Raw genomic sequence first — 23,049 nt, 5'->3', positions numbered from 1 at the left:
GTCAAATTGCCTTTGGGCGTTTGTGCGCTCTATAAGTATCAAATCAAATTGGATAGGCCAGGATTTCCTGCACACAAATAATGGAAATAGTCCAAATAAATGGCAAAGCTTGCATTATTGTAAATCCACATAAAGCAGGTGTAGCATCTAATTATACAAGTCTCAAGAACTCTCTCGTCTCAATACAGAACAGGTTATAACTGAAAGAAACATCATAATTGATATACCACAATCTTAGTTGCAAAAACCTATGGGGTCAAGTGATTGGTTAAGGGAATTGTCTACATACACAACGTATAGGGGTTAGTCTCGTCTCGTCATTGGGTACAGATATCTGATGGCCTCACCATAGACCATGTCCATGGAGGCTCAGGTAGGAGCAGTCTGTCAGCATGACTGTTTTCATCTCAAAATTCTCTGTAAGGTCCTCCCATTTATTCTTGCCAAGTATCCGGCGCCGGTGGTTTCAGCCCTGGTAGCTTCATCCATTGACTACTGCAACTCTCTGTATCTGTCACAGCCGGGCTTACCTCTTGCGTTGGCTACAGGTCTTCCAAAACTCGGCTGCCCAGGTAGCCACCTCTACAACTCAGTGTGCTCACATTTCATCTGTGCTACAGATGCTTCATTGGCTTCCAGTAACACAATGAATTCAATTTAAGGCACTATGCTTTGTTCATCAGGCCTTTATTGGTCAGGGAGCAGAATACCTCCAGATGAAGTTTCATCCGTATGTCCCTGGGCAAGCTCTTTGCTTGGCTAATGCTCTCATTTTCCCTATCCCTAAGTTTAAACATAGCCGGGTTGGGGGATGTTCCTGCTCAGTTGCAGGGGCCATCTCATGGAACTCCCAGCCACAGGCTTTGCGTGACATTTCTACTCACTTGCACTTCTGTCACACTTTGAAAATGTATGTTTTATAGGTCACTCTTTTTCTCTTCTTCAGAAGTAGCGCCAGGGTGCTTTGGGTATATGTCGGACTTTAGAAATTACACTAACATAACATAACATAGACATCCTTACATTGATAAAGTAAGAAAGGCATAATCTTGGCAATAGATTAATGGTTAATGCAACAGTTACAGGGTGGCATGACATTTGGAGCGTAGATTGGTTGGCATTGGTCTTACCAATCTTGAGCACTTTGGCAGGTCACTAACACATGAGCAAAAATGTGAGTGGGGGAGAAACGCCCAGCAACCGCTCTCTTCCAATTGAATAAGACACCATCCCACATTTCCTAGGCCATGATCCAGGGCTTCTAGCTTTGTACAAGGCCTTGTGAGGTGCTTCTATTCTGGAAATTTATGGGGAGTCAAGGACGGTGTCTATCTGTGTCTGGAGTTAATGAAGGAGCAGTGTCCTCCAATTACAAGTCTCATGTGAGGAGACCGTGTTTTGAAATAATTTACTGTGATTTTACCTCATATTAATACAGGAGTTGTTACCCCTTCTGGTCACTGCAGACTTGGTCAATCCGTTCCTGTATAGTATTAAGCTTTTAACTGGCAGGCACCTGGCATTCTCTATTTAATCTAAGAGAAATATGTCTTACGCTTGGGAATTTTTATCTTTTGTTCTCTTTGGAGCCATACAAATGTCCCTCTTTTCACAGTGACCTTTGGATGGGGGCTCCGCAGCTACTATCTGGCCTGCATGGGTCTGTGTTTCAGCTAACTCAGCAAGTTAAATATTCCTGCAATTTCGAGGCTTCCCATTCACTCTGATACAGCTCTGCCGTCCATTTCATTCAAGATGGCCACTCATTACTGTTGCATTTCTACGTTTAGCAAGCTATATGTGTGTATCGTTTGTGTTGCATTTTAGCGTATACATTGATTATGTCGTATTCTTCATGTCTATATGGTGCAAGCAATATACTTCATGTCTAAATGCACCTTTGACCTAATGTTCGTGTTTCTTCGTGGTGAGTGCAAATCTGCTTCATGTCTATTGTACCCACGTGTGTTAGATGGCAGTGAGATCACTTGCTCTCACAATCCTGGTTACAGAATGTTAATGTATTCTTGTGCTTGCCTGTTTATTTCTACTTGTATTTGTCTGAGATAAGGCTGATATGGTTGCCTCAGTGCAAAACGTTTCTCACCTTTACGGTATGGAGGCAGGGGAGGGGTATTGACAGTTGCCATGAATGACGTATTCATCTGCCTCTCTTCAGAAGCGTATATCTATGGAGCGCGTGCTAATGAGTTCATTCATTTCATGTGGGTGAGCAGATGCAGAATGTCAGTTGAGAAGAATGCTGGTGTATGTAATTAGTTGTTTTAATCGAGTGTTGTGTTGGCATTTAATTTGAATGAGGTTTGTGTGATGTGAACGAGGCACTTTTGTGGCAAACTGTGGCCAACAGGTGCTAACTGAGAACACAGAATGAAATAGAGAAGTCTATAGCAGCAAACCTTAATTCTGTCTTCCCTTAGCTCTGTCTCCCTGTCGAATGAATGCCCAAAGGAAAGTGTTTATATACCCAAAGTAACCTGGAAGTAATTTGTCAGAAATCATGTGGGCAGTCCCTTGATAGATTGTGGATGCTTCTTGTGGGACCCCTGAGTCTCCTGGCATCTGCAGGTAGCCCCAGGCAGATAGAAAGAGTGCTGTGGTGGTGTTGGGGTGAGCACTGTGTTGCTCCCAGCCCAGGTGTAGCCCCATTTGGAGGTGAAGAACGTTCAATGATGGTGGTTTTGTCAGAGGCAATGGGGGCAGTTCCTAGATCGATCCTTGATGCTTCTTGTGGGTCCACTGACTGCTGCAGGCAGCCTCATTCAGATGAAAGTAGTTTTTTTTCTTTATTGTGTTATGGTTTACAGAAAACCTTCCACAAATTCATACAAAAAGAATACATAGTTCCACAATGTTTGCATACAGTATTCACATAAAACCACATCAAATTAACAATTAAAATCAATACCATTTAAAAAACGAACAATGTGATATGTTCGCTCCCCACATCAGTCAAGACCAACAAAAAAAAATTGTTTGGAATATTCAGTGGAGAAGCTATCCTTTTCCTTATCAAAGGCAATCAATCTAGTAGAGTTTAAACCTTTGCGATCTAGAATCCAGTTTTAAGCACTTTCAATAACATTTGGGCATTTGCAAAAGCGACATTCCACTGTAGGACCATCATCCCCATTGGACACAGTCCAATGCCTTGTTCTCTCTTTATTGTGGAATTGATTTAACTTAAAATGTAGAAAAACCTGTCTGGTCTTGTGACAAGGAAAGCACTGAAGATATATAGGCAAGTCCCCCCTCTTTCTAGTAAACTTGGCATATTCTCGATAGAGTGAGCATCTAATAATAATAATAATTTGACACTTAAATAGCGCTACAAACCCTCAGGTATTTATCGACCTCGGAAGGATGAAAGGCTGAGTTTGGCCCCACCGGGATTCAAACCTGCGTTAGCAGGCTCTGCACGCTGTGCCACTTGACCGGCTACTGGACTCCTTGATCTGGACTCAATAGTCAGCCTCCAGTCATCCTGAAATAGTTTAGATTTTACTTTGTCAGGATTACCCATGAGTTCCATGTCTGAGGATCCAATTTACAACAATAGATCACTCATGCGTGTCCTAAACAGATTGACGGAGGGAACTGTGCCAAGTTCTAACATGTGATGAAAGTCGGCAAAAAGAGAATTAGCAGGAGGCCTCAATATCTTGGAGTAGACCAATAGTTGTCTCCACTGTTGTCTAGAATGAAGAGAGATAAGATTTAATTTGTGGCGAATCACTGAATTAGGAACAGATGATGCCAGACCCACTACATTCTTCCACATGATCCCTTGCATAGTGTCTAGACAGGGCCCCAGATCAACAGACGCCATATCTAGCCCATACAACAGGAGAGGCTCTACTTCACCAGATAGTATTTGATCGCTGGTAAAGGAGAGAAACCACACACTTTCATTACAATATGCTTCATACAGGACCTCGCAGGCATAGGTTTGACCTTCAGCGCATCTTTCCACATCTTAATGTATGAGGCGTAGGTCAAGTTATTTCCCAGATAGCGTATATATTTTAATTTTCATTGCATTTGTAAAGCACGCCTAACCCTCAGGCATCTAGGCGCATGGCTTAAGAACATGGTTATAGGTTATACAACTTAAGAAATGAGAGGCCACCCTCTCAACCAATCCTGAACCTAGTTACCATCACGTGACTAAAGGCTTTTTTCCCACTAGAGAATACAACCTCCTTGGACTTATCACCATTGGCCACTAAGTTGTTTCTTGTGGTGTACTCATAAAAGATATTTAACTTCCGTTGGAGGCCCTTCGCAATCCTGTCAAAAATGACAATATTATCCGTGAAGGCCAACCAATGGATTTTAAGATGACCCAACCTAACAGTAATCAGATCATAGGCATGCCAGAGCTCCTCGATATCACAAAGATACGTATTGAAAAGGGTTGGTGCCAGGGTAAAACCCTGCTTAAGCCCCACCTTGACCAATATTTGCCTTGATACAGCTCCATCCCTACTGAGTCAAACTCGTAGCTTGGACTCTTGATGGAGCAATGCAATGTGCTGGACAGGCTTCTGAGGATCCTTGAATCTAAGAAGATTATCCAACAAGCATTCACACACTACACAATCAAAAATGCAGGTGTATGTTTGTAATTAGTTGTTTTAAATCGAGTATTGTGTTGGCATTTAATTTGAATGCAGTTTGTGTGATGTGAGCGAGGCACTTTTGTGGCAAACTGTGGCCAACAGGTGCTAACTGGGAACACAGAATGAAATAGAGAAGTCTATAGCAGCAAACTTTAGCTCTGTCTTCCCTTAGCTCTTGATGCCCTGGCGAATGGATGGCCAAAGGGCAGTGCTTATATACCCAAAGTAACCTGGAACTAACTTTGTCAGAGGTCACATGGGCAGTGCCTAGATAGATCCTGGATGCTTCTTCTGGGTTCCCTGGCATCTGCAGGTAGCCCCAGGCAGATAGAAAGAGTGCTTCTGGTGGTATTGGCGTGAGCACTGTGTTGCCACCAGCCCAGTTGAAGACCCGTTTGGAGGTGAAGACCTTGCAATGATGGTGGTTCTGGGGTTAGAGTTCATGGGGGGGAAGTCCCTAGATCGATCCTTGATGCTTCTTGTGGATCCCCTGACCTCTGCAGGCAGCCTAAGGCAAATGAAAAGAGTCTTTTGGTGGTGCTGGGTTGAACTCTGTGTTGCTCCCAGCCCAGATGAAGCCCCTTTTGGAAGTGGATCATACTATATGATATGAATCAAAGCATTTACATGGCTCAGGTGCCACGTCAGACTTGAAAGTGTCTCTCAAGTTTGAGAGCCTCTTCATGGTTCAAAGCACTTCTCTAGTTCAAGCACCAATTCAGGGTTTAAAGTAACTTTCAAGTTTAAGTGCCACTTCAGGGTTCAAATTGCCTCTCAGGTCATGCATCAGTTCATGGTTAAAGCAATACTTCTGGAGGTGCCAGGTATGTTGCTTAACCCTCACTGCTCACCCCTCCAACTGGTCTTCATTAATTGGCTGCCAGTTTGGACTGGTAAAACCCTTAAAAAGGTCAATCGAACTGATTAACCATGCAGTGATGAGAAGGCACCCAAATCTACAGGGTGTGTGGAGTGCTGTGATGGTACAGTGTGGGAGGAATGCATGGTGGGTAGCATGCATGTAAGTTGGGGAGGGGCTGAGGTGGGAGGGGGTGGGAGGACCATGCATTATGGGGACATGCTAGTAATGTGGGGAGGGAGTGTGGGTGAGTGGGGTTTGTGGAATGCATAAGGATATGCACATAATGGGAGAATGGAGACAAGGGTGTTAGGGATGGGGCACCTTAATAATGCAGAAATGTTCACTGCTCCCATTATCCAAACTAGCAACAAAGATGCACAGTAAAACATCACAATTCCTATATACACTCTCTGGGTCACATTTTACAATACACAGACGGGCACAATTTGTAGACGTAATCTAATGTAAGTGGTCTTGTACAGTGCCTGTTTGCCACCATTGGGCCCTCGCTGCACTTAGCTCTGTAGGAGGAAGGGGGATGGGTTAATTAGCGGGACAGTGGGAAAGACAGTTGCAAAATCCGTGGTATTGATGGATGCAGGTCAGAAGCCTGGTTAATGAGTGTCAATATGCTTTTTATGGGTTTGGCGGAAGAAACATTGGCTTGTGCTATCCACAGTGAAGAGCCCAAGATCTGATAGAGTAGAATGCTTGGGGTCTGGTTACCGCTTGATTGGGGGAGGGCAAAATATTATTATTATTATTATTATTATTATTATCATCATTATTGTGATGGTATTTATTGAGTGCGGACCTAGCTCTGAGAAGCAATGGAGCGCTTTACAGAGGTATAAAACAAAACAGATACACAATGGAGGGCTTTACAGAGGTATACAACAGAACAGATATACTGCTGGGGGTAGGATACAGAGGGGTACAGCTGTAGAGGGTGGTGGGACGTAGAGGGGCAGGCGGCATCTAGTGAGTCAGGGGGCACGGGGGCGACGTGACGTGATGGCCTAGCTGTCGTGCAGGAGAGACTTCTGCAATTGTCACGGGGTGCAGGGTTGCATGTTGTTTTGCCTTGCAAGGTATTCTCCCACTCCCCTTCCCCCCCCACTACACGACTCTACTCTACGTTAAGATCTCCTACTCCATTCTGGGGGATAGGGGCATTAATGGGTACAGCAACTGCACAGGTACTCTCGTTAACTTTCGCCCTGGGGCATTATCTGACCCAGAAATCTCCCCCCCCCCCCCCCAACTCGGGGGATTATTGCTCAATTATGAGGTGTCTAGAATGATAAATGTGACAGATCTCTTTGAAGCTCACATTCCTAATTATGTGGCAGTGTTTGTTTGTGTATAATCTTCAGAACCCGGTTGAACTCGGTGGATCTAATAGTGCTGTATGTCCTCTGTCTTGTGATGTTAATTCCTTTCGATATGTGCAGGCATGTTCATTTTAATTCATTAATTTTAATACATCACATCATCATTTGACGGGAAGTAGAAACATGACAAAAGGCACTCGTACTTTAAATGGGACTCCAGTTCCACCCTACATTTCACATTATTTTGGTTGACATTAAATGTATGCAAAATATGATCATTTGAAACAAACAGGCTTGTAATAAACCAGTGGATGTTCCTTCTGTACTGCAGATGCAGGAACAAAGCAGTTTTGATGAAATCCTTGACTTGTACCTTGAGGTTTCAGAGTTACAGATATATACCCTTGGATCTTGTTACTGTTTCCATGCATTTTTGTGAATGTCCTTGGCATCAATGAGGCAATATCTGAAAACATATTTAATTTACATGCGTGTACAAAATCAGGGCCTTTAGGCACTGTCATGCAAACATTCCCACGTAATCACAGTTCTCTTTTTTTTCTTCAGAGGTCTAAGCCAGTCTCTAAATTCAGTTAAAAGTTCTTGGAAATGGTTGAAGTCTGAAATCCACTCTTGCACTGTTGCAAATGTTCTTGGCGTGCGCTACCTATTTTAAAGAGCATGCTTTTCACTATGGCAGCGAGCAAGCAGTGCAATCCAACAGGGGTCGCATCATGTTGTGAATGGTGGCTCTCTCACTACCTCAGAAAGACTTTTCTCAGTTCCCTCTATTTGAGGCCATTATCCGAGCTGCATTTCAGGGCCAATCCCTGCAACGGGGCACTCAATAAATTAATAACTAAGGTCATTCTTATAATATCGATCATTGCCTGTCAAATTCAAAGATCAAGTATTCCTGTGAAAAGCTACTGGACTGTAAGTATTTCACGAATGTTTCTAATCATATAAAGCACTACAACTTTTTCAATTTGTCAAATTGTATTGCCAACAACGAACAAGGAGGAAAATAATTAAGTAGCAGGGACAACAAGTGAGATTTAGACAGAGTGGCAGATAGCTAAAGAAGAAACAGCATGAACGTCAAGTGTCAAATGTTTCAGGGCCAGAAAGTGAATGCCCAACAATTGATTGGGCACAAGACGGATTAGGGACAGTAAGCAGAAAATGTAACTGAGAAGGAAGATGGCGAGGAGGCAGAGAACAAGAAAACGGCAAAGAAAAAGAAAAACAAGTGTCGTCATGTATACATGGTCAGATGATACAGCGAAAATGAAACAGAAGCCAAGAGTCAAACGTCAACTAAGAGATAGAAAGAAGTGAGGGGGAGTTCGAAGTATGAGGAGGAAGGAGAGAATGAACATCGACAGCAGAATGAAATGTAGAGGAGAGAGGAGCTCATTGATAGGCAGGGAGTTCATAAAGGCTGAAGGTAGGAGAATGTAAGGTCAAGAGCGGAGCCACAGATGTGGGAAGGAAGAGAAGACATAACCATTTTAAAATGAGAGAAGAGAAAGAAAAGGAGATGAAGTGAGTTTAATAGTAAGATGAAGGTCAAAACCATAGAGGAGTGTGAATGAAGAGATGAGCACGAGAAGGAAAGTGGAAGAGAATCAAGGTCTTCACAGAAAGTAGAGGGGGACAGATAGATTATGAGAAAAGCTATTGGAAATGGTTTGAAAAAGGAGGCAAAGTGGAATTCAAAGGAAGAGTAGGAAGGGAGATTAGACAGAGATGGGGAAGAGACCAAGAAGAATGACATAACATGTCCGAGCTTTTCCCCCATCATTCACCAGACAGGCGAGGAGAGTAGGATACATTTATGACAGATGAAGCGAGGGCAGCAGCAATAATGGTACTAAGAGGAGAAATTCAGATCTCAGTGAGTCATAGAATTTGAAAGTTTAGTCTAAGAAAATTATCGAGAATGGAATGGGTTTTATCAGAAACTGAGTGAACTTTCGTTAGATGAATAGAGACTGAAGGTGGCACAGAATGGGCAATAAGAGGTTACATCAAAATGGCCTGGGTAGAGAAAGGAGGCCATATGAAATAGTAACAAACGTAAGAGCAAAACAAGGTCAAATGGAAAAGAAGGAATTGGTGGTAATTGACAGAGAAATGAAGGATGCCTTATTAGGATAGACAGAGAAGTGTGCAGAAGCTTAAGTGTAGGCGGCGCCCAGTGAGGACATAGCACAAAGACAACAACATTATAAGATATTGAACAATAAGATGTAAAAAGAGAAAAAGAACATGGACATCATAAGCCCAACCATGCAGAAACAGGGACAAACGAGGACGACCGCGCCCTTGAAGAGAACACTGAATACCTGGGCAAGGACGCCCTCAAATCCTAGAAACAGGGCCAATCAATCTTGAAGTCTATCAGACAGTAGAAATGTCTAATCATGTTAGAACTGTGCAACCAGAAGTAGCAAGCACCATACAAATGGGGACATATTCCACAGCTGCCCAGGATTTAGGTCTACTAAAGGAAATAAAGATGTGTTTGCTTAACACTCGGTCCCTGAACAATCATGCTCCAAATACATACGACCTTATTATAGACAACAACCTTGACATACTCTGCCTCACGGAAACATGGATACGTGACTCTAGTGGCCCCATGAGTGTGATGGCAGACCCAGAAGGCTATTCAATTTTCTGCAAGAACAGAGAGCAAGGACAGGGTGGCGGAGTGGCGATCATAGCAAGAAATTACTTTAACATGTTCATGACTCCCTGTTGTTGCCAGGGGTGCAACATTCTCCATTTGAAACGAATGCCCACTAAAAACAGCTGCATCAACTTCAGTGATATATCGACCACCTCCACCCATGGCAGACTTTAATGAAGAAATAACCCAGCTGTTGTGAAGTTTCAACAGAACTAACACAGCAACCTTATTTGTAGGAGACTTAAATCACTGAAGGGGAGATCCTGAGGCTAAAAAGGCCCTGGAACTAGAAAAAGCTCTTAATGACATATGGGCCTCATTCCAAGTGCGGCAGTAAGGGGTTAATGGCACAGGTACGGATGCCGGTGCCGTTAACCCCCTACTGCCGCATTCTGAGGTCCCTTAGCGGGTCCAACTAGGGCCGGCTGGTTTTACCAGCAGCCCTTAGCGGGACCCGTTAAGGGACCAGGGAACTAATAACGGGACCGCTATTTGCGGGCCCGTTATTAGCTCCTTCCCCATTCCCATTGAGACCTATGGGGTTTGAATGGGAATGGGGAATGGTTTTCAGAATGGGGACTTACCGGGTCCGCAAAGGTCGGAATGTCCTGGTAAATCCCCATTCCCACACCACGGATCCGGACACGGTTTTGGAGGCACCCATGGTGTTATTAGCACCATGGCTACCTCCAAACTCGTAATGACCCCCATAGACTTCAGGGTATGCAATAGTGATCTAACAATACTGAATGACAACCTGCTGGACCGGGTGGTGTTGTGCAACCTGGAAGTCAAAATAGAAGGGACCATACCATGTATATGGTGCGATCATCATAGGGTGGACTTCTTAATAATGCCCCAGGGGCCAGCGCCCAAAATTAAAAATGAGCACAAAAGGATTTTGAATAGGAGTTTTAACAAAATCACCACTGTAGAGCTAGTGCAATGCCTAAATGACGTGAAGGCACGAACAATGGAAGCTGACTCATGTGAAAACCTAGTCTTCACATACAAAATATTGGTTCAAGAACTTGTCGATCGGGTGGCTCTGGCCAGGTGGAAATTAGTCAGGGTGTTAGGGATAATTCTCTGTTTAGGCTGAATTTCCTAACCTATTGAGTCCCCCAGCAGCTTTGCTGGATTTTCTGGGTTTATTTTTTTCTCCTGCCAAGAGTGAGACTCTTTTACCCTCACTCTTGGACATGTTTGAAGTGTGTTTCTTTGGTTTGCCTTGTGTTGAATGGGCTATGGGGTCTTTTACTCCATAGGGCCTCATGTGTTTTTGTGAGATGGGTTACACAGCACCCCCAGTGCCGTAACCCAGGGGTGTCCTAGGGACCCCCCAACATAGACTCCATACCCTGGGACTGACTACTGTCTCCCAGGGTCTGTAAAGTCACCATTGACTTTACTAGTCTCAAATCCTGAACAGAACCAGTACAAACCATCATATTGTGGACGTACTGGCAGGGGCAATTCCATTGCCCCGGGGTCTGTTAGTCGAGGGGGCACGTCTCCGTCCCCCCTCATCGAGTTTTGGCTGGTGGCAGTGGAAACTACTTTTTATATTCAACCGCGAATATTTTCCTATGGGATTTCCCATTGTTTTAGGCTAATACCTTTATTTATTTATTTACGGTAGCCTTGAACATACCGCCGGGTTATTTCTTTATTATTATAACTCCGGTTGGTATTTTTTGCCAAAACTTGATTCTAAAATGGCGTTGGTGTTCACCTCTGTAACTCTGACCCAAAGTGGAGCCCTTTGTTCCACTTTTGGCGGGCTTCTCCACAGAAGCCCTCCAAAGTGGTGCCACTCTGTCTGGGGTACTTAGGAGGGGTGGAGGGGGAATTAGGCACCCTGGACTGAGTTACCTTGGTAACTCAAGTCGCACTCCGTCCTGATTGGCCCAAGTGGTGAGCCGGCCGGCTCACCACTTAGCATGTTTGAGTGACAGCTAGGCTGGGTGAATGGGGGTTTGCTGCATAAAAGCAGGGCTTTGGGGACTGGAACTTCAGAAGTCGCCACAGGACCTAAGAAGCCGAAGAGGGAGAAGCCGAGCTGACCTGCCAAGACGACACCACCGGTGAAGCCCTGCAGAACCGTCTCACCACTTTTTCCGACGACAGAGGAGATCTCCCGCCGGAGAGTCTTCTTCCCTTAACTGGTGGGGACAACCAGTTGCTGCCTTCTTTTTGCCGTCCCGAAGCATCTCGTGGCCGCCTTGCCTGTGCCAAGCACCCCGGCAACCGGGATACCACTTTTTACCTCAACCGCGAAAGAGGGGTAAAAATCCTTTGTGACCGAAGAACTCCACGGCTGGCCTCATCCCTGGTAGTGCAACGACCTGCAGCCTTCCTCCCCGTCGAGATCACCTCTTCCTCGGGACAACGCCGCGACTTGCACCCACTACCAGGAACGACTACCACCGCTGGAGGAATCTTTCCACTTTTAAAGGTACTGTGATCCGCCCGGCCTCCCTTGCCACCGATTGTACGGGGTAGATTTAGCCCTCGGCTCTCGAACCTGGGTAGGCCTGGGACACCCTAACTAAACTTTTCAGAACCGTAGTAAAACCTTTTTCTCTCACCTGCAAAGACTGATGACATTGTGTGATCTTGGGCACATTTTTCGCCTGGCTCCCTCTAAAGCAGGCCCCGAACTAATTCTCCTTGTTCCACCATTGACTGCCTTTGCTAACCTTATGTGAAAAGTGTTTTACCTTACTGCTCTCTTTATTTCTGCCTTTTCCCTCCCTTTTGGTAATACTTGTTGGAGTGTCATCTAATGTTAAGCGCTCACCTCTGTTTGGAAATAAGTGGTGTTAACTTAGAATTGACCAACGAATGATTAGGGATGTACATATGAGTAATAGTAACTGTGTTTGACTTTCTTATCTTTTCTAGTGTGCTGGTGTAATTTATGAGTGTACCTTTAATAAATAAGTTTATACTTTTACACCTAGCTCTGGTTAATGTTTGCTTGTGCTACTGTGTCTCTGTACCTATTCTGTATTCTCTGTATACTGCCTAACTCTTCTTGAGGGAAGTCTGGCTGCTCAGCCACAGCTACCACAGTGAATCTGTGCGGTGCAGACTGCTACCAAGTGGGTTTACTGCCAACACCTGCAGTCTTAAATCTTTTGCAGTGGTCCCAAAGGGAACTGCACAGGTTTCTGCCTAACACAGGGCGAACATAAAACATCAGAAATGGTTCACTTCCCAATTTTCCAGCTTAAAAAGAGAGAAGAGAAAATTGGAACTAAGATGGGTAAAACAGTGAACCACTAAGAAAAAGAATAAGTGGAAGGAAGCAGAATACGGTATGAACAAAACATCATAGAGTCAAAGAAATATTTCTAAAACAAGCAAATAAACACAGCGTCAAACTTTACGAGTAAGCTCTTTGAAATTCTGAGATCCTTAGAAAAGCCTAAAGCACTATCCCCCCTGCCCCAACCTTCTCAGGAGGATTGCCTAAAGGTACAGGAGGCTTTCAATGCCAAGAACCTGAAGGCAAGAGAAGCAATCAGGACCACCCGTGCCTCTGTGCCCCACTGGCAAAACCCCCCGATAGACCTACAGGAGCAAGGTGAGGCAGAGAAATTTGATTTCCTTACTGTTAAACAGAGGACATGAGGTCTCTTTTAGCCTCCATGAGACCCACATCCTGCACAGAGAATATCTTACCCCTGAGGATTATCTTAAAACGTAGAGACATCGTTATACCTTTCCTCACACATCTGGCAAATACATCATTTCTTGATAGCCATTTACCTGAAGCTATTAAATTGCCACAGTAACCCTGCTAGTAAAAAAGCCAGGTTTGTACCACATGGATCCAAGTAACATACGACCAATCACTAACTGCAACTTCCTACAGAAGATCCTAGATCCTAGATAAAGCGGCTACACTGCAGTTGCAAGCTAACAACATCCTACACAAGCAACAATCAGGCTTCAGCCTTGTCCATAGCACTGAAAACGGTCATGGTAGATCTCCAGACTCATATGCTTAGCATTATGTATAAAGGCAGGTCAGGTATGCTGGTGCAGCTTGGCCTGTCCACGGCTTTTGATTTGGTAGACCATGAACAACTTCTCTGGTCCCTGGAACACGTGGGTGGCTGTTTAGTAAAGGCAACTAGATGGGTACTCTCCTTTTAGGCCAATCGAAGATCAAAAATTCACTGGGGGGGGAATATTTTTCAACCCTGGCACTCATTAATTGCGGTGTCCCACAGGGGGCTAGTTTGTCCCCCTTACTTTTTAATTTATATCGTAGATTACTTTACACAGTTCTTGATGACAGTGGAGTATTTTTCACAAATTACACTGATGATACTCAGCTGGTGATGGAGCTGAGCAGTAACTATGAGATAGATACCTGCAACCTTGAGACAGTTTACAACACCATAGAGGCCTGGATGACATCCAATTGGATGTGTCTGAACGGGAATAAAACAGAGTTATAGATTTTTGGTTCATGACAGGCACGTGCCAAACTAGACAAGGAATATGAGACTTTTCAGATCAGGAACTCCACCATCCAGGTGCAAGAAAAGGTGAAGACTCTGGGTATTACCCTGGAGGCATCAGTAAACGCTGAATCTCATGTGAGCAATATGAATAGAAGTGGCCATTACTATTTACGTCTGCTCCATCTTTTCAGACCATTTGTGAATGAAAAGAACAGTGCCACTATAGCCAGGGCCACTCCACTATTCTATCTAGGTTGGATTATGGAAATGCACTAATGTTAGGAGCAAACAAAGGGTGCATTGCAAGATGTCAGATTATTCAGAATAGTGCAGTAACAATTGTCAGGAAGAAAACCAGAAGGGAGCACATTACCTTAGATAAAAGAGCCCTATACTGGCTGACAATCAAGAAATGGATCACGTTCAAGGCCATGACCATAATCCATCGATTTCTCCATGGTCAGTCCCCTGCCTACCTGAAGGAACATATATCTCACTACACACCCGGTCGTTCGTTGAGATCTGAATCTAAGGGTCTGATCGCTTGATCAACGTTTAAACGCTCTAATAGGCAAGGTAGATCTTTCCCAGTAAAAGCCGCTCAAGCATGGAATGGACTACCAAAGGCAATCAGACTAGAGAGCAACTATTTAGCTTTTAGGAAAGCCCTGAAGACAGCTATTTTTAGATAGTCATAGCAGATCTCTAGGTTGATCAAATAGCACCCAGCTTTCTCATATTTTGTTAAGTTGTTCCTTGTCTAAATGTATGCGCTCTGATGCCTGAGGGCGTCGGCGCAATATAAATGCATAAATAAATAGAGTGATGAAAGAATACACCATTGGTAGTCATGTGATGGACTCTGGGGCCACAAATATCGCACCACTGATTGCCTCTCCCAGGATGGAGGGGGAGAGTAAGCCAGGGGCCTGTAGTTTGTGGATTAAGGGGGCAGAGCACAGATGGAGCGTGCAAACCAGGTCCAAGTTAGATCAGTGAAGCACCCCCTGTTGCTGGCTACAGGCAGTTATGCAGATAAGCAGATATGCAGGAAGTGGGACCGGTCACTAGAGATCATGTGATCACGTGACCACAAATGTTCGGCCACTGATTGCATTTCCCATGGGGGAAGGGGCAGAGCGAACCAATGCCTGAAGGCCACGGATTGAAGGGGCAGAACCCCAACGAGGCGGGCAGTGTTCATCGTGTTAAGAGGGGACCAGGTCTTGTTGCTGGGTACATGCAGGAAGAGAGTTTGGTCTTCAGACGGTGAGCCGGAATATGAAAATTTGGTGGTCACATGAGAATGGGTGTGGGGTTTTATCCTCATTTTTACTTCAAAAATATATCAGGGTGTAATACAATTGGCCTCATTACGACCCAGGCGCTAATGGGTTAACGGTGTGGTAAAAGGCTGCGGCGCCGTTAACCTATTAGCGCCTTATTACGAGGTCCCTTTGCAGGACCCGACCTTAACGGCTGGTGTATACCAGCCGTTAAAGTAGAGACCCGCAACGGGACCTTGGTGCGCAATTTGCTGCACCGTACTTAGCGCCTTCCCCATTCCCATTGAGCCCTATGGGGCAAAAATGGGAATGGGGAAGGGCCATGGAGGAAGGGGGAATTACCGCCCCGCCAACCTTGTAATGGGGTGGTAATTCCCTCTTTCTCCATGGCGGAGTCGGTAACTTACCGGCATGGACCATGGTGCTAATAGCACCATGGCCTTCCGCCAGGGTCATAATGAGGCCCAATGCCCTTTTCAAAAACAAAAACGTTCTTCCCTACAGGCTTTGGAAGATTTAAGTAGGGCTATAGCCCAAGATGCCAAATAGTTTTTGCCTCTGATCACCTTGGGCACAAAGAAGTACTTGTTATCTTTCTTTTTCTTTCTTATTTAAATGAGCAGGTTTTGTAGATTAATGCCTGGAGACATTGGACATTCCATCTGTGATGGGGTGCCCGCCACAAATAACCAATCCGGACGCACAAGTTAAGTTCCATGGGTGTTTATTGGAATTCCTACAACAGATTGGCTGTGGATCTAGTGAGATATTTTTGGGGTCTACTGGTTCTTTAGGGAAAGTGGCATTAGGGCAGTCTCTTACTCCCTACCCATGGGGACACATATCTGTCTGTTCGCTGTCATACTCTATTGATGTTTTTCCTAGGAAAGTAGGTGCTTAACTGCCTTAGGGATCTTCTAGACTGTCCCTTGACCTACCCTGCTTAGTATCCTAGGAAGTTAGGGATGGTGCCGTCTCTTGCCCAGTTTCACTCTCTCTCCTTGCACACATGTTCTTACCTGACCCTTCACTATAGTGGGTCCCTAAGATGTTCTCCTCCCACTGTACTACTGTCCCTCCGGTCTCTCACTCCACCTTTCCACTTCCACCCTTTGATCTTACTTTTCCTCTTCTCAACTCCTGCACTTATAACTGTTACTACCTCCTCTACCTCAAGTTTTCCTTTCCTCATTTCTCCTACTCTATTTCTTTGTCTGTTGCTGTTCTTCTGTTATAGTCTCTCTCTTCTCGTACTACAACTCCTATTCTCCCACTCTCACTGCTTCTTATTACTCCTCCTCTATTGCTATTATTACTACGTTATTAACGCAATCCGTTTATTACCTTTCTCTCTCCTACTACTACAGTCTCCTGATGCTTCTACTCCTAACACTCACTACAACCCTCTACTACCAAATACCACTCTACTGCCTATTCCAGTTCCAAATATATCGTTTCAACTACTACTACCTCCGCCAACACCACCACCACCACTCTGGTACTCCTACTCGACCTCCCTCAGACGTCGTCCTCCACCTTCAGTCCCCACCCTACTAACCCACTCTCATCCATTCACAAATGCACTTAAAAACCTCACCCCCGCCCCAGTGTTGATCCATTCACCTTATCCAATAGCTTACCTGTCTCACAGGGGTGTGGCAGATGAAGGGTCAGGGAGGGCTAATAAGGGCGGGTACACATCTCTGTTCCAGCCACTCAAGAGTAAAGTCTGCCTTTGCTCCCTCCACATTAATAAAGGATTACAGAATTTTGCATTGGGCCATATGTGAAGTTTACTAGAGTACCTCCTCCTATTGAGTCCTGGGTTATCAAATGAAAGTACTGGTATATAAATAAAACAAAAGCCTTACTCAACCTTTCCCTAACCCCAGACACACCCAGTAATTGTATCTAAAAATCAACTGGAGCAGAGAGGCCTTTATGGAACAGCTGTTTCTCCCAGCAACCAATCCAATTCCATGCTCAATCCATCTCAACCTCTGGATAGGTAGCCTCTCTCTAGTGGTGGATGTACAGCATGACGGTAGAGGGATCCTGGTACCTCCTGGTGTCATGGCACCCAGAGCTAGGAGAGACTGAGTCACTTTCCGATATTTCCTCCAATGTTTGATGACTTATGGAAGTATTTAATGTTATACATATTGAAAATAAGGCTTATTCCCTCATCTGAGACACTTATTTGGGCCAAAAGTACCACTTTTCCCTTGTTGATATTTGGGTGGCCTGCTACTTAAGGCCTGCCTAGAGTAAAAGGGAAAGCATGAATAAAAGTAACCTGCCTTTCAGCAACTGCCGGACCGCGAGGCAAATTATGTCTGATTATTCTCTCCTCTTCCCACTGATTACCAAGATATAGGCTTTACGGTAATAATGTTATATATGTGAAGGTTATATAGGTAGCAATATATTTCCCCAGGACATTTTATGTGCACATGGTTGTGAAGAATTCATTGAGCTATTCTTTTAATAGTTCTATAGAGAACTGTATGTATTGTATTGTTGAATAAAACATGTCTGATCAATAAACACATTGAAACAGCTAGTGTCCACAACTTATGGACACTCCCATCCCATGCACACCTGTATATACTGAAGAGATTGTTCAGTCAAAAATCAATGTTACTTATGAGATTTATGTTTCAATCACTGTACAGTTTGCTTTGAGAATGGTTTGAACAATTGTTCAAGGTTAATTTTTCTAATAATGCAATTTGATTATATTCAATTTGTAAATCTTGTGTTCAATTTTACTCAATACAAACATTTTCAATTACATTACATAATTAGTGCAACACAATAGAATATTACAATCTTAGGGCCTCATTACGAGGTTGGCCGAATGGGAATGGTAAACCCATTCCGCCCTATTACGAGGTTCCCTTGCGGGACCCGCACAGAACGTCTGGTCAGACCAGATGTCCTTTGCTAATAGCACCATGGCTACCTTCAAACTCGTAATGAGGCCCTTCAAGTTGTCGATAAAGATTTCCAAAGGTTTTCAAAATGAAATGTTAAAAAAAAGGGGGGGGGGCTCGACGCATTCAGAGACAATCTCTTTTTCAGGACCGAAAACAGATCCTGTTCTGCATTCGACAAATTTTCTACAAAGAATTCAAAAGGTTTTAATCAGTATTTCTAATCTCACATCATTTGGTGCATTTCTACCTTTTAGTTGTATAGTATGTCACATTATCTGATATCTATACTTCACCTATTCTTCTTTCATGCAATTATGCTGAGTAGGTCATCAATTAATTGAATCCCCTCATAGGTTTCATCAGCTTAACGTGCTAATAATCAATCAATCTAAGTCAGAAAACCAATGGACATCCAACCTCGAAGAAAAGATACAATTATTAGCTAAGCAAGGCTGCGTCCTTCACCACAAGTATGGAAAATTCTCCTTTAATTTGTTGTTGGCTTATGCACAATCTTCTACCTGTTGCGGCGACTTCTAGGCAAATCTTCGGTTGGATTTCTGCTGTTTAGCCCATGTCTCGACCTTGTATGATCAGCTGATTGTGGTTGCTTTTTGTTGTAAAGATTGTGGATACTTTCTCTATTGATTCTCTTAGATCTGTTGACATGTAAATGAAATCTATTACAGCCGTCAATTTCCCGCAAGTCCAAGTTGGGATGATGATGTTCCTCTCGTCCGTTGGATAAGCGATGAGCTTGAGGTCGTGAATATGAGTTTCATTGGTCCACCTCCTAGTGCGTATTGTCAGATATTTTTGGTCAAGCAATTGGCCATTAGGTGCATAAAGATGGAGGTTTAGATCTCCACAGATGATAATCACTTTGTGTTTATGGGTCAGCTTGTCAATTGATAGGAATACCCCATCGAGAAAGGTGTCATTATTTATAGCTGTGGGGTTCATTGATAGGGAGATAACTGCAATGAGCATGTTTTGGAGATCTAACATTGTGGTTGGTATCCTGTAATTGGTTTGATCGCCTGTTTGTAGGTTTTCGTTTGTGCAGTATTCCTTGTCATATGTTAGGGGTTTAGTTGGTATATCAGGGCGTTGGATCTCGTTTGTCTGGGAGGTAGTGTGAAATGACTCCCCTGCTTCATAAACAAAGTGAGTTGCAGTTGAGTCTTTGGAGTGGGGTAGGTTTAATATTTCCAGTATTATGTGAGGTTTAGGAGTCTTTTGTGATATACTGGGTTTAATCAAAGGTGTGGAAGTAGAATTTGGTCTTGGTTGCACAGATTCACCAAATATTTCCTTCCTTCTTTCTGCACTATTCATGATGATTCTATTTCAGAAATGTTGAATGATAATCGCACAACTTTGGTTATTGTGTTGCTCGTTGGTTGTAGTGCAGCTTCTCTGGCAAGTTTTTGGGCTGTATGGGATCAGAGCCACTGTAATTTTGCAAGTTTGGCTTTTTCTTTCTTTGTTATCCCAACTGTGGGAGAACATGTTGTTTGGTTTGAATTTGATACATAAAGTGGGCTTCCAGGCAGTTCTCCTGTTGGAGGTGTCAGATCCATCGTTGGTTGGCTTTTGAGGCCATTCTCTAGTTCTGGAAGAGAAGGGTGTAGTTTGTTTGAGTGGTTGCCCGGGTTGGATCAGTGAACGTGCTCTTGGGGGTAGTGTTTGCAGGTTGGTCTTCAGAGCGAGTGATGTCTTGAGGCTCTGCTGGAATCCTGGAGGATTGGACTCTTTTTTTTGGCAACATCTTCGTTTGTGACTTCTGCTAGGTTGAGTGTGGGCACAGGCGAGGTTGATCCTGTGACTATTTCTATGTCAGTGGCTTCAGGCTTGCTAGGGGTGTCCTTGTTAGCATCCATCGGTCCTTGATGCTGGAGGTCGTAGCTTGTGCTGGCTGATGCAGGTTGTGTTGCAGGATCAACGTTATCAAGGTTGGCCATTCTTGTTTTGCGCTTTAGAATGGTTTGTTCCATTGTCAATTGGGTTGCATCATTGTTTAGTTGTAGTTTGCCTTGGTGTCTTGTTTTAGGTCCAGCAGTCTGGATTGGTTTGGTTGAACGAGGCCATTCTTAGAGCTTTAGTTCAGTGGTCAGGCAGCTGTGTTAGTTTTCACGTGACTGTTTTGGGAGTTTGGTCGATGGTGGAGCCACGGGGCACCAGAGCTGAGGGCTGCGGGCCGTGGGGACTCGTAAGTCCTGGTATGTTGTCTTGGGATTCCTGTCTGAATAGCGGCGTCGCCAAGAGCGTCAGGTATGGGATCAAAGGGGTATGACTCCTGCAGTCTCCCGTATCCTGTGAGGTTGTAATTCAGTGGATGGAATCAAAGGGCGGGTGCCCTGCAGTCTCCCAATTCAATCCTCGTTGAGCGGGCGGTTGAAGCTCCCAGGTACTGATGCAGGTCGGTGTGCTTCTAGGCACCAGGAATATATGGAACGGGATCAAAGGGGTGGTCCCCCACAGTCTCCCGTGTCCTGGTGGTTATTGGTTCTGTGGTTCTGTGGGTGGAGTCAGGGGACAGGACCCCTGCAGTTTCTCAATTCCAATCAGGCCCTGTGTCTTTCGGTACCTGTGGGCTTGACGGTTTGCAAAGTTAGTTGCCAGGAGATGTCAGGCGACGGGGCGTACTATCAGAGGGGGCTTCTCTTCTGAGGAATCTCTCGGTGACCGCGCAGGGCCGGGGGCTCACTCGGCGACTGCGCAGTGCCGTGCTGCAGACGAGGTCAAGAGGGCGCAGGTGCCAAGCTTGCGCAAGTTCCGGGTGCACAGCTTTCTCTCTGTGTCTCGTATGGTTTGGGAAGGGCAGGCTGAGGGTATGTTATGCTTTTTATGATAATTTTGTACTGTTCGCTTAGCTCTGTCTCTGAGGACTGGGCGAGAGTTTGAGTGAAAGTTGCTGAGCGATCGGTGTGTCTGTGTTGGTACGGGGCGCTCTTAATATTGCTTCTTCTGGATGGGTCGCAGGGCCGAGTCATGGAGCCTGTGGGGCCTGAAGACCAAAGGGCTCTGGGGCCTCGTGCGGCCTTGATGTGGACTGCTGTAGACTGAACTCAGCATGAACTCTGCGCCCGCTCCGCGCATGCCGGGAGTTTTTAAAGAAGGTGGAGACTCGCTGGGTTAAAGGGCCAGGTGTCCAAAGCACAAAACCCAAGGAAGTTGCTGCAGCTCCTCTCTCTTCCGATCACTGCTGTAGACTGAACTAAGCACGAACTCCGCTAAAAGGTGCTCCGGTTTTCTCGCATCACGCTTCCTGTGCACCCGCGCAACAGCCACAACAGCACTTGCTCAAACGCACGCCAGATTGTAATATTCTATTGTGTTGCACTAATTATGTAATGTAATTGAAAACACTAAATGTTTGTATTGAATAAAATTGAACACGAAATTTACAAATTGAATATAATCAAATTGCATTATTTGAAAAACTAACCTTGAAAAATTGTTGAAATCATTCTCAAAGCTAACTGTACAGTGATTGAAACATCAAATCTGAAAAGTAACATTAATTTTTGACTGAAGAATCTCTTCAGAATATACAGGTGTGCATGGGACGTGAGTGTCCATAAGTTGTGGACACTTCCTGTTACCATTGTAGTAACATTAACTTTGCACCAAAAATCTAAAGTGTGATAAGCCGAATGACATTGTGGTATTCAATAAACACATTGAAAAATCAACCTAGCACAAGAAAATTTGGAAGAGCTTCATTTGGCCCAACGAGCCAATAAAATGCTTGCCATTAAAAATAAGTCAATTCCCTTTGAAAAATGTCACTAGCAACGTCCACCTCATCATCTTAATCAAACCTCAAATAAAGAGGGTTAGAACAAGGATAGCTTAGGCTCTAACATATACCTAAATGTTGTGCTACATTTTACAATAGTCCAATTCAGATGCTCTTCTGGCAGCCTCTAATCATAAATATTCGAAGGAGGTCAGTGAATTTAAGAGCTAATTGTTTCATGGGATACAGTGTCTCTCTCACACTGTGCTGAGGCTATGCAGATGTCTGCTGACATCATGAAATCCACACTTCACCACATGTATGGAATAGCACGAGGCATGTTAGGATATGCAGCATTAGTCATCGTTGAGAGCACCACACTTTAATACTTATGACTTAGACAAAATGCTTGATCTAATGTGTGATAGGTTTGATTTATTTCCTTCAATGACTGGTGTTGAGTTTACAAAGATGGCAAAGTGCTTAGTCTCCATCACTAAACAGGCTCCCAAAGACTTGCAGTCATCTTTTCAGCAGATGAAGAACAGATACCACTTAATAGTAGGATGTCAAAGATTTCAATATGGAAAGCACAGCATGAAAGCAACATTGGGGTACAAACAAGGAGCAATATATTTCTGATTATTCACATATCACTCAATACTAACATGCACAGTTTTGTGTGACAATAAGAAAGGTGTCAATATGTCAGCACTGTGAGAAACCTGAGGGTATTCTCCTAAGTAGTTCTTGGGAATCCCTTATTCAGGTGGCCAGGGGAGGGTTGGCGCTCACAAATCCCAACCCTGGGGGTGGACGAGTGAGGGAAGATCACCTGGGCAGGGGAGCCCAGGGTTATGCTCAGGGGAAAACCCCAGGTGACACGCGGTATCATGCCGAGGAAGGAGAGGAGAATGAGATCCTGGAACCCTTTGTAAGTTGTTTCTACAGCTATCTCCCTTTCTCCCAATAAAGCACCACTATTAGAATCCCACCACCCATACAACGCTGGTATACCAATCAAAAGCCCAAATCCCATCACAGTAGGAAATCACCTCTCT

This window comes from Ambystoma mexicanum, chromosome 1q, assembly GCF_040938575.1.
Source record: "Ambystoma mexicanum isolate Mex_15411 chromosome 1q, UKY_AmexF1_1, whole genome shotgun sequence".
Lineage (NCBI taxonomy): Eukaryota > Metazoa > Chordata > Amphibia > Caudata > Ambystomatidae > Ambystoma > Ambystoma mexicanum.
Note: the sequence above shows the minus strand (reverse complement) of the source record.